General features: G+C 35.2%; 1 protein-coding gene across 10 annotated transcripts in view; it reads left to right on the top strand.

The window, feature by feature from the left end:
• Positions 1 to 15,869, top strand: part of Nova1 (NOVA alternative splicing regulator 1) — a 126,627-nt gene that overhangs the window by 38,019 nt on the left and 72,739 nt on the right. For 3 of the 10 annotated variants that reach the window (XM_031357499.1, XM_031357500.1, XM_031357503.1), the window contains exon 3: positions 14,986 to 15,087. The exons of the other annotated variants lie outside the window; for them this stretch is intronic. The gene's annotated coding sequence lies outside the window, so the exon portion shown is untranslated. The remainder of the gene's footprint in view (positions 1 to 14,985; positions 15,088 to 15,869) is intronic. 10 annotated transcript variants of the gene reach the window in all.

Raw genomic sequence — 15,869 nt, 5'->3', positions numbered from 1 at the left:
AAAATTACATAAAGAGAAGTTTATTAACAATTCTTGATCTTGGAATCACAGAGTCTAGAAGCCTCATGCATAAAGAGGCTTCCTCTGGCATGGATTTTCAGAGTTCTATAATGGTTCAAGACATAACAAGGTAAGAACAAACTACAAACCTCACTCTTGGGATCTTCTATTAATCCATGAAATATATTAATATACTTCTGACAATGGAGTCCTGAATTAATTGCCACTTAAAGTCTTATTTGATTCCATATCATATACCTGACTATGCAGAGTAATTTGAAAATAAGTTTCATTAGGAATATTAAGAACAGAGCACATTGCTGATAAGATAGACTTTTTATAGACACTGAGAAGCAAAATATATGAAATATATTTGCTGTGGACTCAATGGACTGTGGTGTGCAATGTTAACACATAGAAATCTGCATAGCTTTTAAAATTATAAAACTTCTCAATGACAATGATTATCTTGTTTTTTTATATTACATTGCTTATATTTAATTGATTTTGTAAGTTAAAATCGTGATAGAGTAGTTTCCCATTATCAGCAGGAGATACTAAGTTACTTGATAATCTATGTGTAGTATAATAAACTGTTACATATTTTCTATGTTTTATATATAAGTATTATATGTTACATATAATATGCTTTTCCCTACACAAACATATGTGTGTTCAATTTATATACCAGGCATAGTAACAGATCACCAACATAACTAACAAAGCCTAATAATTATATTATAAACTATATATGAAAAGGGTCTTTCATGCATTCCATCCTACTGTGCTCACACATGATGTACCAGAGCTAGGATAAGTTGCCCTGTGAGATGGTGAAGTAAACAATCATAAATTGTGGCACAGTGCCAGTTTACAGGGAACCTTCTTCCTTGAGTTGCAGTACTGACTGTCTAAAAAGGATGACTTCTGCCCAGCCAGCAGGTAGGTTCCACACAGAGTGGCCATGCAGGACAAAAGAGTGAGTCACATGGCTGGCAGGGCTCAGCAGGGTGGGCGGACTTTTGTCACTCTGCCTAGAAAGGCATACATTTTAGCACTTACCAGTTGTTATTTCTAGAACTTTTTCATTATTTTTAGATTATGATTGACTGTATATAGTTTGGAACTTTTAAAAATAAAACTGTGGATGCCTGGATAGCCAATGTATTGTTAATATATTTTTAGGGGAAAAATGGAAACTTGCAAAATAAAGAAATATATGAAAATGTTAGTTTACATTTTTGGAATACTTACAGTTTCTGATATTTCTAAATATAAATGCCTTTTGGTATGTAGCATTCTGCTAATTATGAATGCACTTTCACATATCTCTAATATGGGTACTAGGATTTTGTTACATTCTTCAGACTCTAGAGCCTGAGATTGTTCAGCAGATTTAGAAAGCTAACAATAGGCTGCAGCACCTAGTCCCAGGATCTGTAAAAGAATCTGGCAGGGCTCTCCTGTTCTGCTGACTCATCATCTTACTGTGCCTCTCTGTACCGCTTGCTTTCTGTCCTATAAAATGTGAGTTAACAGAGGGGAAGTTCAGTTTTAAAGTATTTAGAACCTAGTTCATAGTAGACACAATCAATTTGCTATTTTTATTTATCATGACATTCAGATTTTTTAAACTTATAGTTAGTTTAATTGCCTAATCCTGTGAGTAAAACTGACCATTCTACTATTTGTTCTTAAAACCTTGACTTCTCTTGCCCTTATTTGGCTTATTTGTAAAGTATTTCTGATTATACCTGCTTTGTAGACTATGTCAACTGAAATGAAGTTTGTGCATGAAGCAGTCAGCACTTCTGACAGCAGTGGAAGGCATTTCTCCTGTCCTTAGACTAGGGAGCAGGCCCAGAACTGAATTCCAGTTCTGTGCCTGTCAGTATCGCCAGCTTGCTCACCTTCTGACCTCCCGCAGGAAAAACAAAAAGCACAAATCACAGTGCTACAGTTTCTGGACATATTAGAGGCCACTGTTAATTGTCCATGCAAGTAGAAATAGTTACAGATGTAAATAAGGCAGGAAACTGGGGGCGGGGCGGCAGGGAGAGCGAGGGAGGGAGGAGGAGAGCAGGGCTAAGGTGGAAGAGGAAGGGAGAAGTCCTGGGGATGCTTAATAGAACTTTCAGGAATATTTAGAAATTTCTGATTCTATCTTAATACCAACAAGACAAAGACTGATACCCAATACTTAGTAAGTTTTGATAATTGAAAGTTACAATTGATCATTGCTTTAAAAGATGTTGGCTCCACCTCACCTGTCGGGTTTTTGTAAATGGGCTTCTACTGATGCTGGTAATTGAGATGTTTTTAAGTTAAAATTGATACACTGACACTAATCGTTTATTGTTTCATGCTGTAGGTAAGAAATACATGTAAGTCACTTTCTTAAATTGTTTTATTATATATTCAAAAGTTAAATTAGAAAATAGCATGGAAAGACTTGTAGTCAAGTGAAGGTTGTAACCCTTTTCAAACTTTCAATAATGTTTTAGAGTTACTGCTTATAGATGTGCCTGATTCCCCTGAGTCCATTTCTCCTCTTGTTTGTTGGAAACTGTATTTCTCTAAGTATACTACTCAGCAGCTCCTATTTCCGTGTTGTTCTCTGTTAAGTCAGGCAATTCATGGTGCTCCCTTTCTCCTGCTGCCTTTTCTCCTCCCACTCCTCCTCCTTCCCCCTCCCCTGGGCTCTGCATAGGTATGGTTTACTATATGGTCCAGGCTGGTCTAGAACTAAGGTGGTTCACCAACCTTAGTCTCCAGGAGTCTGAGATTACAGACATGCACGCTTTCTGGGTTGGTGTTCCTGGAATGGGATTAACTGTGTGCTCACATGACATTTGTGAAATCTTTTATCACACTCAGAAACACAAATCTTAACTATGTACTTATTTTATTACTTTATTATTGTTTATTCTGAGGACTCTAATACAGATTCTAACTTAGCTCTACTCTTATTCTCATTTTACAGATGGGTATCAGATTGGAGAGTTACCCAAATCCACTGGCTAGTACTAGTCTAATCTAGATTCTAGATCTTGTCAAGATCTAATCTAAGTTAAGATCTTGCTTTTAGAACTTAGGCTCTTCATAGTTTTTATTTGTCTATATGAACTGCAGGCTCAACACTTTTCTCTATTCTAATATATTATTTTAAAAATCTCTTGAAGAAAGGATTTTAAAGTAAGGACTGCACTTTAAAATGAGTTAGAAGAAGGCCTATCATTGAATTGTATTTTCTTCATGCACATATTTGCATACATTATGGAATTTAAATTAATGAGTGCAACACAATTTTCCTGATAACCAAACTTCCATCTTAATCAATCCCACTTTAAAAATGAAATTAGCATTTTCCACCTGAAATAGGTCATAGTCTTCTAACACACGTTGGATAACTAAATAAAATTAGAGAACAAATAACTTTTTGATAATGTTAGAATTCTTTGTTTCAAGAGTAGAATTAGATATATAACTTTTTCTAAAATTTAAATATCATAAAAAACCAAAATTTCTATTTTGAATGAAATATTTCAACCAAGCACTTGAAATTAAAAATGAGGTTAGTTTTACTTGACATAGTTAACAATAAATTCTGTTTAATACTATATGGTTTCTATTACTTTAATAAGTAATATCTGTTTGTGAAATTTTATGTTTCTTCACTGAATGCACTACTATTGCCTTACTGCTGTGAATATAATTTCTGAGTCTAGGTGGTACAGTGTCAGCACAGTGAAGCAGGAAATTATCATCCTGTGTCAGCTACTGTAGTTAAAGTAGAAAAAGGTTTCAGATGAGATATTCTCTTATCTTTACTCACAAATCTCATATGACATTCAAATAAATTTTAAAATCAAGAGAGTTTTAAGTGCTTGATCACATGCAAAAAACAATGTTTCCTGCTTTCAATTCTGTTCCATTTCCTCTAAATACTTTGTGTATATTCTTTTTAATGTTATTTGAGATTCTACTACAATTACATCATTTTCCTCTTCCCCTTTTCTACCTCTAAACCCTTTCACACAGCCTCCTTGCTCTCTTTCAAGTTCATGGCCTTTTAAAATGTTGTTATATACATATTTGAATATGTATATACATGTATTCTGAAATACATAAGTACAGCCTGCTTGGTTTGTATAATGTTATTTGTATGCTTGTTTCAGAGCTTATCACTTGGTATGCTCTTACCTGGCGATTTCTTCCACTATCAGAATTTCTTAGGCACTTGTAGTCCTTTGTGTAGGGTTCAGGCATCATAAACTTTCACCCATCTACTGTAGCATGTTTATATTGCTGCCACTGTTCAGGTCATGTTTAGGTACTTTGTCATGGGTGTGGCTTCTGACAATACTAGGATATACAATCTCACAACAACTCTGTGATTATCTGCCTCTAACAATCTTTCCGCCCCCTCTTCAACAATGTTCCTTGAACCTTACTTACAGGAGTTGTGTTATAGATGTGATGTATCTATTATGATTGGTGCTACCACTTTACATTTGGATTGGTTGTGGTTTTTCCACAAAGGTCTTCATCTGTTGCAGTGAGAAGTTAGATAAGATAGATAGATAGATAGATAGATAGATAGATAGATAGATAGATAGATAGATAGATAGATAGATAGATAGATGTAAGAATAAATAAGTATAGTTAAAGGATTATACTATACTGGTTTAGTAAAGTTTCGGTTGTAGGTTCTCCACAATCCATGAGTTCACTAGCCCTGGATAGTTATAGTTGATAGTTTCCAGGACAAGGAATAATTTTTCTCTGGTTGATTGAGTGTTTAGTCCCCTTAGAGAGCTGTTGGCTATGGCAGAGGTGTATGTGCTACTTACTCCTTCACCTTTGGGATTATTATGTCATGCTTGGTCTGTGAAGAGGTTCTTAGGCATTATAGCAGGAGAGAATAGGACTGTTGGTTACCTCCCTCCTTTGTAAGCACACCTGGTACCAAGAAAGCTAGTCCTCAGGGAGGAGGCACTTACATTAGTTCTGGCCTAGGACCTTTTGAGTTCTGTGTCTGAAGTGCTAGTGTCTCCAGCAATAGGATTTACCTTCCAGCTCTGGGGTGCAACCAAGATGGAATAGCAATAGCTTGCAATGGTAGTGGGCTCCCTTGGAAAATACTAAGCGACAACTCAAAAGAGAGATTCTCAGGCTTGGTGTTGTATTTGTTAAATTGTCTTTGGCTCTTAGAGTGAATATTGTCAGCCCTGAAGTGACAGTTATATTTAAACTATATTTGTATATTTATTCACCAGCTTATTAGTATTTTGGGCTAGTCAGTTAATAGTACGATTTCTTGTGACTCTTTCAGACATAGTTTTATTTCACCTTTACCCCCTTTCTTCTGAATTTATTCCCTCATTAATTGGAGCCCCAGTTTTCCCATTTCCCATTGCAGATAGCCTGTGTTCTGTTATTCCCCTTTCCATGCCACCTCCCCAACAGTGGTCACACTTTTCTGTATTTTGTAGTTCTTCAAGGCTATTCATTCCCATTTGAAGGTTTGGAGCTAAGAGGCACATACAAGAGAGAGCATTTGACATTCATCTTTCTGCATCTGGGTTACTTCACTCATTATGGTCTTCTCTTCTATGCATTTAGCTGCAAAGTTTATGATTTCATTTTTCCTTACTGCTGAATACTATTCTATAATGTATGTTTACCACATTTTAATTATTCATTCATTGAATAATACTTCATTTGTTTTTATTTTCTATCTCTTGTGAATAGGATAGAGCAGCAGTGAACATGGCTTAGCAAATATCTGTGCAGTAGGATACCTAGTCTTTTGGGAGTATGCCAAGGAGCGGTATAACTACATAATATAATATATTTATTCTAAGCTTTTTGAGAATTCTCCACACTTATTTCTGAAGTGGCTGGGCCAGTCTGCATTGGCAACAGTGGTGAATGAGTGTTCCCAGTCGTTCACATCTCCAGGTTTTGTTGTCAGTTGTTTTGTAGACATTGCCACTCTGATTGGAGTAAGATCACCTTTAAGTGTATTCTTAAAATTTATGCTTCTTTTCTGTATCAGTGATAGTAGTCCTCAAAATCATTTATCCTCTTCAACTAGTAGTAAAGCATTTGCAGTATATCTTTACAAAGTTTTGAGCATATTGGCATATTAAAATAACTGTTAGGACAAGCCTCAGCAGTAAAAATAGCACAGCTCGTAAGAGTTATGTAGAACCTAAGTAGCTCCATGTCACTGTAATTGTAATCGAATTGACTCAAAAGTGAATAAATGAAAAAATAACATAAAAGATCTCATCATTGCCTTAAAATGTGTGTGAGTGTGTGTGTGTGTGTGTGTGTGTGTGTGTGACTGAGTCTGCGTGGATATATACAGATTAACCAATGTGTTTTATTTATGTATATATGCTTATAATTTTACATATATACATAATTTTAATGGAACTATGGGTATAAATTAATTTGATTATGGTTCTTTAGGTTATTCTCATAGGAATTTATGTGAAATCTTACTTCCTAGTCTAAGGGCCTCATTGAATGTAAAAAATTAGATGAAATATCAGACTTAAGCAACTTTACTATTTGATCTAGATTTCTTGTGAATTAGAAAATTCTGTTGCTACAGTAATCTTATCAGCGAAACCTCAGGCAGGTGCAAAATTCTGTTTTGCCTTATAGTTGCTACTGTCTTTTGTGGTATGTAGAGAAAGAACAGTCATATTTCTTTACTCAATAAAGTCTTCACATCACTGAAGTAGCACAATTATTGTCTTCAGTGCTATATTTTATGTTTGTTTCAGCTCAAACTTCCAATTCATTTTCAGTTAAGAAAATTATGAGAATTATCATTAAATATGATTATTTAAAGGCATTTTAACACATGTTTAAAGACATGGTATGGTCCTAGGGTTATGCACAACATTTATTTTTAGTTTTGATAAATGATAATTTGGATATATAGCATGTCTTAAATTCTAATAGATGTCTAGATTTAAGAATATCAAAAGCAGTTGATAAAACTAGAGGGTCTCGAATATGTACTTGACTGTATCTTATAGAAATACAATTCAAATATCTCATTTATTTTATAATAAATCTATAATAATACCATATGTCTAAAGAGAAAATTTAATGGAATTCACAGAGTTATAGTAACAGTTCAATATGAACGAGGGTAAGAATAAATTCCAGTTATTATATTGCATATAAGCCTGACCTGTCTCATACTTTTTAAATAAAATTATTTTGTGGCGTGTTTTTTTTTCCATTAATGTCTGAGCACCACATGTATTACATGCCTATGGAGGTGAGAAGAGGGCCCTGGATACCCAGGAACTGGATGACCTTGAAGATGGTTGTAAGCCACCCACTCAGGTGGGTGCTGAGAATCAAACTGGAGCCTTGTAAGGAGCAGCAGGTGCTCTTAACTGCGGTACCATATCTCTAGCCTCCAATTACACTCCAGTTTTTTTTCATTTTTCATTTTTTAGATTATAATTTAATTACAGCATTTCTGTTTCCTTTTCTCTCTCAACCCCTCCCACTCTTGTTATAATTCATGCCATCATTTTATTTTATTTTATTTTATTGCTAATTATCACTGCATATAAACTGTTTAATCATTCAGGGTGGACCATTCGTTATTGGATAAACAGTTGATGTGCTTTAACCTAGGAAGGCCACCTCTCCTGTTCCCAGAATTCCTTAAGGGCAGGTAGTTTTTTGTAAAGTTGAGATTTTGTGTGCTCTGTCTAGTTTGGCATGTTCATTGCTGTTGTCTTTGTTTAGCTTACATTTGGGCAGTCATTTGAATGAATTTGATGGTGTAACCTCTGGCATTGCTAAGAGATGCAGTTTCACAGCAAAATCCTTTGCCTCTTAGAATCTTTCTGCCTCATTTTCTTCAATGTTCTTCTAGTAGACTGTTTTCTAAGTGTTTCTACTAGGACTGGGCTCTACAACTCTGTATTTTGATTGGTTGAAGGCTTTCTGTTGTTGTTTTGTAATGGTTTCTATTTATAGTAAAGAGAAGTTTCCTTTGATGCAGAGATAAGATATAAGGGTATAAGGACCAATGCTAATAGATGGTTGTTAGGGATTGTGCTAGTGAGTAAATTACTGTTCGTAAAGTCTTCAATACCCATGACTTCATTTGTTCTGGGTAGCTAGGCTTCCAGTATGAGGCATGGTCTCCCTTTAGTTATGCAGGTCTTAAGTCCAATGAGAGTGCTCATCTGTACTTTGACCAGTTTTTTGTATACACATTTTTATCATGTTCCTGTTCCCACTCAACTTCAAATTCTGTCTCTCAGATAGATAGATAGATAGATAGATAGATAGACAGACAGACAGACAGATAGATTGATAGATAGATAGATAGATAGATAGATAGATGATAGATGAGTAAAACAAATAACTAATAAGCCAAAAGCCATATATCCAGAGTCAGTTTTGTGTTGGCCAACTCCTCCTAGGCATGAGGACTGCACTGGAGTGTCGTTGACATACTCATTGACACTTTATTGGAGAAAACTTATTTTCTTTGCCAGTGATGTATACTTTTTATCTAGTTTCCTGTTTACTTCACATTTTTGTAGATTTGATAGCTATTGTTGTAAAGGAATGGTATGTTCAAATTATGAAAGTAACTGAGGAATATCTGAGAGAATACTAAAGATAAAAGCAGAAGGGTGTGAATAAATCTATACAAATTAAAAATTACTTTTAAGGCTTCTGTAAGGTAGAAAACTGTATCAGTTCATTTCATTGTAGTCTAGTCTTCAGACTAGAGCAAATATATTTTTTGAAATTATAATATAATTGCATTTCTTTCTTCCCTTTCTTACCCTAATCCCTCCTAAATAGTTTTTCCCACTCTCCTTAAAATCTATATCATCTTTTTGATTGCTACTGTATGCATATATGAATATGTATAAAGATATTTTTTTAAATACAACCTACTTAGTTCATACAATGTTACTTGTATGTATTCTTTCAAGGCAGACCATTTCATCTGGATAAACAAATGATGTACTCTTTCCTAGCAATCATGATATCTGAAAAAGCAACAAGGGATCAATTGACTATTTGACTAAAATATAAAAAAATAACTATTTTTCATATAATTATTTGTATAAATATGCATAGATAGTTTTAATGAACTTTTCTCACTTGTACTGATGGTATTCCCTCTAAGAGCTAAAGATTACTTAACAAAACTCCCAACACCAGACATGAGAAGTCCTTTTGCTGGTGCCCTTCTGGTGGAAGGTACGTTTCTATTGCTGAAGAAACCATGCACTTCTGACACAGGTCCAGAGACGCCTGTGTTGGCACTGACCAGAATGTCTCTTCCCTGTGGACTAGCTTGCATGATACCAGAAGGTGTGACCATGAACGCTAAAGTCTCCTACACTGGCCAACTTTATTCAGAGCATCAGGCAATTTTACTCTGGGGGTTAAAAAGAGTCACCTTCCTGAGTAGAGAATACAATCACTAGGACAAGTTACACATGTCAAAAGATGTCTTTTGCATAGAGGCATATGAATAACAACAGCTTAAGTAAACTCACTCCAATCTATTACTCTTGGGAAGAGCATACCAACACATTCCAAAAATACTTCTGTGTTTCAAAGAAACTGAAGTCTCAAGACTCTTGCTTTCTTCTCTGGAGATTTCTCACAAGCATTCAGGATTATCCGTTCTTGGATTGTGCTCCAACCATTAGTTTTATACTAGTTTATTTTAATTATTTAGTGTCAAGTGACTAGTTTTTATATAATAATAAGAAATTGTAAAATAACTTTACAGCCTGTAAAAGTATGTCATTATAAATGATCAGAGTAGCCATTATTGCTTTGTAGCTCTGAGGAGTGGTTCAGACAGTTTGTGTTGAATTGTGTGTACTGACTTGGGATGACAAGTGATTGTAAAACAAGTGGGTTATTCTAACAGTTATAAGCATCAATGTAATGTTACTATATCCTTGAAAAGTGTGACATTTAAACAGGGATAAGTTCATGTATAATTTAGCTATGTAAAATGCTGATGCCTTTATTTAAGATGAGGTGCCTGAGTTTTTGAGAATCCTCTTTCAAATAATAATTTAAATGTTAAATGCTCAGAAGATGAGGGAGATATTATGTTATTAAACTATGTGTTAGACCAGAACGTTCTCTAAAATTGTTTTAGATTTCTTAAGTGTAAATATCAAGTGTTCATTTGAAACAAACAGATAAAAAAAAACCCTTAATCTAGTGTATTTTTTTAATCTACAGTCTTCTCTGTTGATATCTTCAACACAGAGTTTTTAGGTTCTCTATTTTGTTCACAGTGCTGCAGATGGAATCCAGGGCTGTGATCATGTTAGGAAATTGCTCTGTCTGTGAGCTACATCTCAAGCCTTTGCTTTTTAATTTATATAAAACCAGATATCTTCTACAAATCTGCAGAATTTCTGCATTTATATGATTTAATCACTTAATATTCTTGATAGTTTACAGACTGTCAATTAGTTCCATTTTATAACATTCTATTTATTCTTTGAGTGTCGGCACATTCTTGTCATGGCATGTGCCTTGTGGACGTCAGAGGATACCTTGTAGGGTGGTTCTTGCTTCACCTTGTGCATCCTGGACCTGTAACTCAGGCAACTTCACCTTTACCTTAAGAGCCTGAACCTGCTGAGCCCTCTCACTGGCCCACAATTCTCTAATCAGTATCTAAAGAAAAACTTGAAGAAAGTTCTTATATACCCCTAGATTAATAGGTGTTACAAAGAATAAATAATAAGGTAATGCTGATATTTGGCTGGATATCCATGGGACCCTATAGGAAAATGACTAATGAACGTCACTAGCCAGTTCCTTATTGATAACTATTCCATAAACAATATTGGCTGAGGTGAGGAATAGCAGAGACATGCAAACGGTGCATGGTTTCCTTTGGTTTTCAGTGTGCTTTGGTTAAGCACAGTAGTGTTTATTGGCTCTTTCACTCTGGACATTTTAGGACTGTGTAATCTCTCTAGTGTGGACTTTAACCATATAGTCAGTGTATAGCCTCTTCCCCCTTGTTGACTGTCCAGTGATGTGGCAGCTGAAGAGGTTGACATGTAGTTGCTCACTCTGCTTTGCCTCTATGAATAGAGTAATCTAACTCATTACCATTTCTACCCTGCACTGGCTCATGGAGAAGTGCAGTGAAGGGGAAAGGCTTACTTATTTGAAATCTGTTGTTCCTTCCCTTCAGTCTCTGTTGCCCAGCCTTACACTCAACTACTTCCCCTGCATTCTGTACAACCTGAGAAACAATGGTTACCTTGACTTGAGTGCCTTCACATAGTGCGTTGTGTATCTCAGTTGGTTCAGAGGAGCCGTTTCCTCATGGCTGATGGCTGGTGTATAGAGAAAGTCACTCTGCAATAAGAGGATCTCAGGAAGGGCCACTCATGGAAGTGCTACAAGGCTGTGTCTCTGGCAGAAAAGCCTTATCTCATCACATTTTGCTAGTCTTACTGGCAGTTCCATTCCTGCTGCATGTATCCCAGGAAGCTACTACTACTACTTAGCCATGGGTAGTCTTTAAGCTGCTTGCAGCCTTTTATGCCATGTTGTTGGTCACTGAATTTGAAATACTGTGTTTCCTGATCTTCTCTGAGAACCCTGTCAACAATATATTTGTCATCCTGTTTCCGTGACATGGACTTGTGTAGGGTTTATACACTTCTTACAAGCAAGTGAAACTGCACTTTATATTTAATGGCTCAGTTTTCTTCTATTAGAATATACTTTTCAAGTTAGCTGACCCTCCGTGCGACTGCTTTACCTAGTATGTGGTTTTGGACCTGACACTGAAGAAACAGTGCTTTGTTCCTAAGTGAATGAATGAATCCTTTTATTCAGACTCAAACTTCTGAAAATAACTTTGACTTATTCCATAGTTTTTCTCTTCCAGAGATTTACATAGTGTATAATTTATGTTTTTTTGTTTTACAGTGCTTTGATGGGTTTGAACTCAAGGCCTTATACTTGCTAGGCAAGTCTCTGCCGTTAAACTAGATTCTAAACCTCCGGGGTTTTATTTTGAAAGCCCTTTTAGTATTTTTTTTAAAGTCCATGTTCCTATAATCATTTCCTCAATTGAATTATCCATATCTCTAATTAATTCATTTTCTATGATGCTGTTAGATTGAGTTTCACACACTGCTTACCTAAATGCCCTTCTTAGAAGAAAATATGCTCTAATGTCTTACCATATTGGACCTGCCATATTCTTGCCCTTACAGGTTCCTGCATGTGTATGTTACACTCGTCCTTTCCAGTGCAGATTCTGGACTTCCTCTTTCATCTCTGCCTTCACATAAGACTCTCCTTTTTCTGTTGTATACATGTAACATATCATTACATGAAATCTAACCCTTATCATGAGAAATCTCTAGAATAGTTTCTTTACATTGAAGTAGTTGAGCCACTGTATATTTTTGTAATCTCCGTTCACAAACATTTTGCCTACTGAGTGTCAGTAATCAACGGTGTGAGTTACCTGTTGTTTTCTTGGGTTTAGAGCACATTTCACTTTAAGGAATTCTGCATCCTGTCTTCTATGATATGGTAGCATTTTGAGTTTATTTTCAAGACAAAATGGACTGTCTTGCAACAGTTCAAAGACTCCTTCCCTAAAAGCATGTTTACTTTTGAATTTGTATTACCTTTTGTCTTTAGAAAACTACATTTCCAAGGATTTGGGAAAATAAATTTTAAAAGCAGAGCATTAATACCATTATCTTTGCAAACATGGACTCTCCTGCTGTATTTTACAAATTTGATGATTTTTTAATATTTTTACATGTGGTGAGAATGAAAGACTGATAAAGGAAGTGAAATCACTTTACATAAACAATTCAAACCAAATTTCCCATAGCTGCCATTGTTGATAGCAAGTGTAATAAAAGAGGCAGAGCAATGTACTATGGAATAGTAGCCTCAACTTATCTTTGGCAGTATTGTAATTTCAAATAATTGTTGAAGTGTATGCCTCGTGATTTTAAACTTTAGAAAATAATGACTAAATGAAAGTAACATATTAGTAAATTAATATGAGGCACTGGAAAGAAGCTGAGTCACTAGTCACTGCTATTGATATAGTAAGCTAAGTGTGTAAATGCATGTCTCATACAGGGTGTGTAGTATTGGAGAACATCACTTTAAATGGAAATTCAATTTCACATAAGAAGTTGCAGCTATTTAGACTTACACATTTAATTTACAAAGATTATCTCTACTTACTGTATTGAGTTTCTTAAATGAGTCATTAGTAATTCCTTGAAATTCGTGGGGGACACTGGAGAACATCTTAAGAACCTTACAAAAGCTTATGGTGTGTTTTCAGTGGAAGAATTTAAGGACTCATGTGTCTTTATTTCTGTGTGAAATTTTACAGAATTTCTGGCTATATCAAGAACCCCTGGTCCTTGTCTTGTAAATGAAGAGACCAACAAACTCCTATCATTTCTCCTTTTTGCCACATGCTGATCCAAAACCGAAATGCTATTTATTCATACTGTGTCTTCATTGTAGAAAGACAAGAATCTTGAGTGAGGAATGGTAGTAGCTATTTCTGACTGCACTGAGTATATGCGCCAGTGTAAATAAATTCTTAATTAGCCAATCAGAGTAAACATTCCTGGCTTAAAGAGCACATTTTATGATGGATTCGTTGGACTTTCACACAAGCCATCTCAGTCTCAACAGGATTATGTTATTTAAATAATGTGGTGTGAGTTTTGTCATAGTTATCAGTTCTTAGTTTAAGAACACACATAACATAGTTTGAGGCATGCCCAGCATGACTGCTGTGTTCCATAGATACTTTTACAGTATTTAAGTAAATGGCTCTATCAGAAATAGAAAATAAGTGTTCCAGTTTCCCTCTACATTCTACAACTAGTTGCAACTTTCAGACCCATTTTTGAAATAGATATTGTCATTTAAATGGCATTCCAAATAAAGAGTTTTAAATATTAGGCCAAAAATGAAATAGTGTGGAATATGTAGAAAAGTATAAGCATGAAGTGTTAGTAGAGACAGGAAATGAGGATGCCCAATCAGCATGCAGAAGTGGCATCTTTAGAAACTAGGTTTTGAATTCTCTCTAATTCAACAAAGGTGAATTGTAGGTAAAGAGCATTAGTGTAGCAAATTCAAGATGCAGTAATAAACTTCAGTAGGGATGAACTAAAGCCAATTTACTCTTCATTAACCTACTATTTACATGGTCCTAGGAAAATGACTATTTCTAGAGAGTAAACCAGTTTAAATTTGGAGGACAATAGTTATTCCATGTACAAGATTATTTTAAAATTCTATAGTTTGAAAAATTGTCACTAGATGTTGATAACTAGTCACTTCATTAAAAATTAAAATAAAATCATTTACAGTTTTGGAATGACTTTTTTCCCTCATTACTCTAACTGTATATTTGTATGGCTTGACTTCAAGTTTGATGTCTCAGCCTCTTTTGGATCCCCCACCTCCTTGATCTGTCATCTTCAAACACCAAAAACCAGTGAACTAACTGAACAGTAATGGATACTACTGTATAAATTTGCTTATTCTAGACATATTTCTGTTGAAATAATGTTATAAATGAATATTTTCTTGGGTTTCTTTTTTTTTTACCATGTTTTACATTTAGTTTATAACTGTGTTGTGAATTGAACAGCTGTATTCTGTTCCTTGCAGTCATTCTTAACATCCAGCCTTTAAATGAATGGCAGTCATCTGTGTAGGTCTCTTGTGACTGAGTGATGTATCCTGTTTTGCCGTGGCAGTTTTCACACAGTCGCTCTTGTTCTTAAATATGTTCATTTTCTATAGTACTTTTCACCCCTGTATGTATGTACAGGAATCACTTCACCCACCACCGAATTGCAGCCACTACTGAGGTGGAACGCAGCAACTGTTTAACAGCGCACTTTCCCCTAGGTGCTGCCAGCTGCAGAAGAGATTGTACATGGGCCTGTACAGAAGGTATTTCTCCACTGTGCCATCTGCAGAGTGACACTGACTAGGAGTACTACATAGACTGTAAGTTTCTTGTGTACCCGCCATAGACTGGAAAACTCAGTAAGAGAGAGTAACAGATAGCTCTGGAGGGCAGGTAAATGTACTGCTTCTCTCCCTGGCTCCAAATGTGATTTGTGATTGGTACCAAGTTGGATACCTCATAGATGGATGGACCACTCTTTGGAAATTAATTTATTATGAAAACCAAGAGAAACTAAGATATTTTTTGTGAATTGTTCACAAACCAAAATGTTAAGAATTCATGTTGTGTTTAAGTTTTGAAGTATCCAGAGCATGCCTGAGAGACATATTTTTAAGGTTGGCTGTCTGCGTTTCAGCAGAAGCAACCCCTGGCCTTGCTAGCAGAGGCCTACAGGTTAGTGCTGACGCTGCCTCTGATGAGAGTTTTGAAGGAAAGACAGTATGTGATGAACTCAGTTGGCTTCTTTAATTTGGAAACACAAAGTCTGAACTTAAAAAAACTATATATATGTTTTGAATTCAGATATGGGAGAAAGTAGAGTTAAGTAATAAAACATAATATACTTTGGTCTCTGTCTCCCATTTATTTAATAAATATTTGTTGATATAACCTAATTTGAAATAGTACTTTCTTTAGTATTAATAGTTAGAAATTTTTCTTGCTTTTATTATATAAAAATCATTAAGAAAGTTTTGTTTGTATTATGCTATCTGTGTAGATGGTTTTTATTTTGCTACTTTAGATTTTTTAAAATTTATTAGTATGATTTGCTGTTTGTTTATTTTTATTCATTTACTTTTGTTGAGCCTTTAGACATTTC

This window comes from Mastomys coucha, unplaced genomic scaffold, assembly GCF_008632895.1.
Source record: "Mastomys coucha isolate ucsf_1 unplaced genomic scaffold, UCSF_Mcou_1 pScaffold6, whole genome shotgun sequence".
Lineage (NCBI taxonomy): Eukaryota > Metazoa > Chordata > Mammalia > Rodentia > Muridae > Mastomys > Mastomys coucha.
Note: the sequence above shows the minus strand (reverse complement) of the source record. Positions and strands in the feature narration are given on the sequence as shown.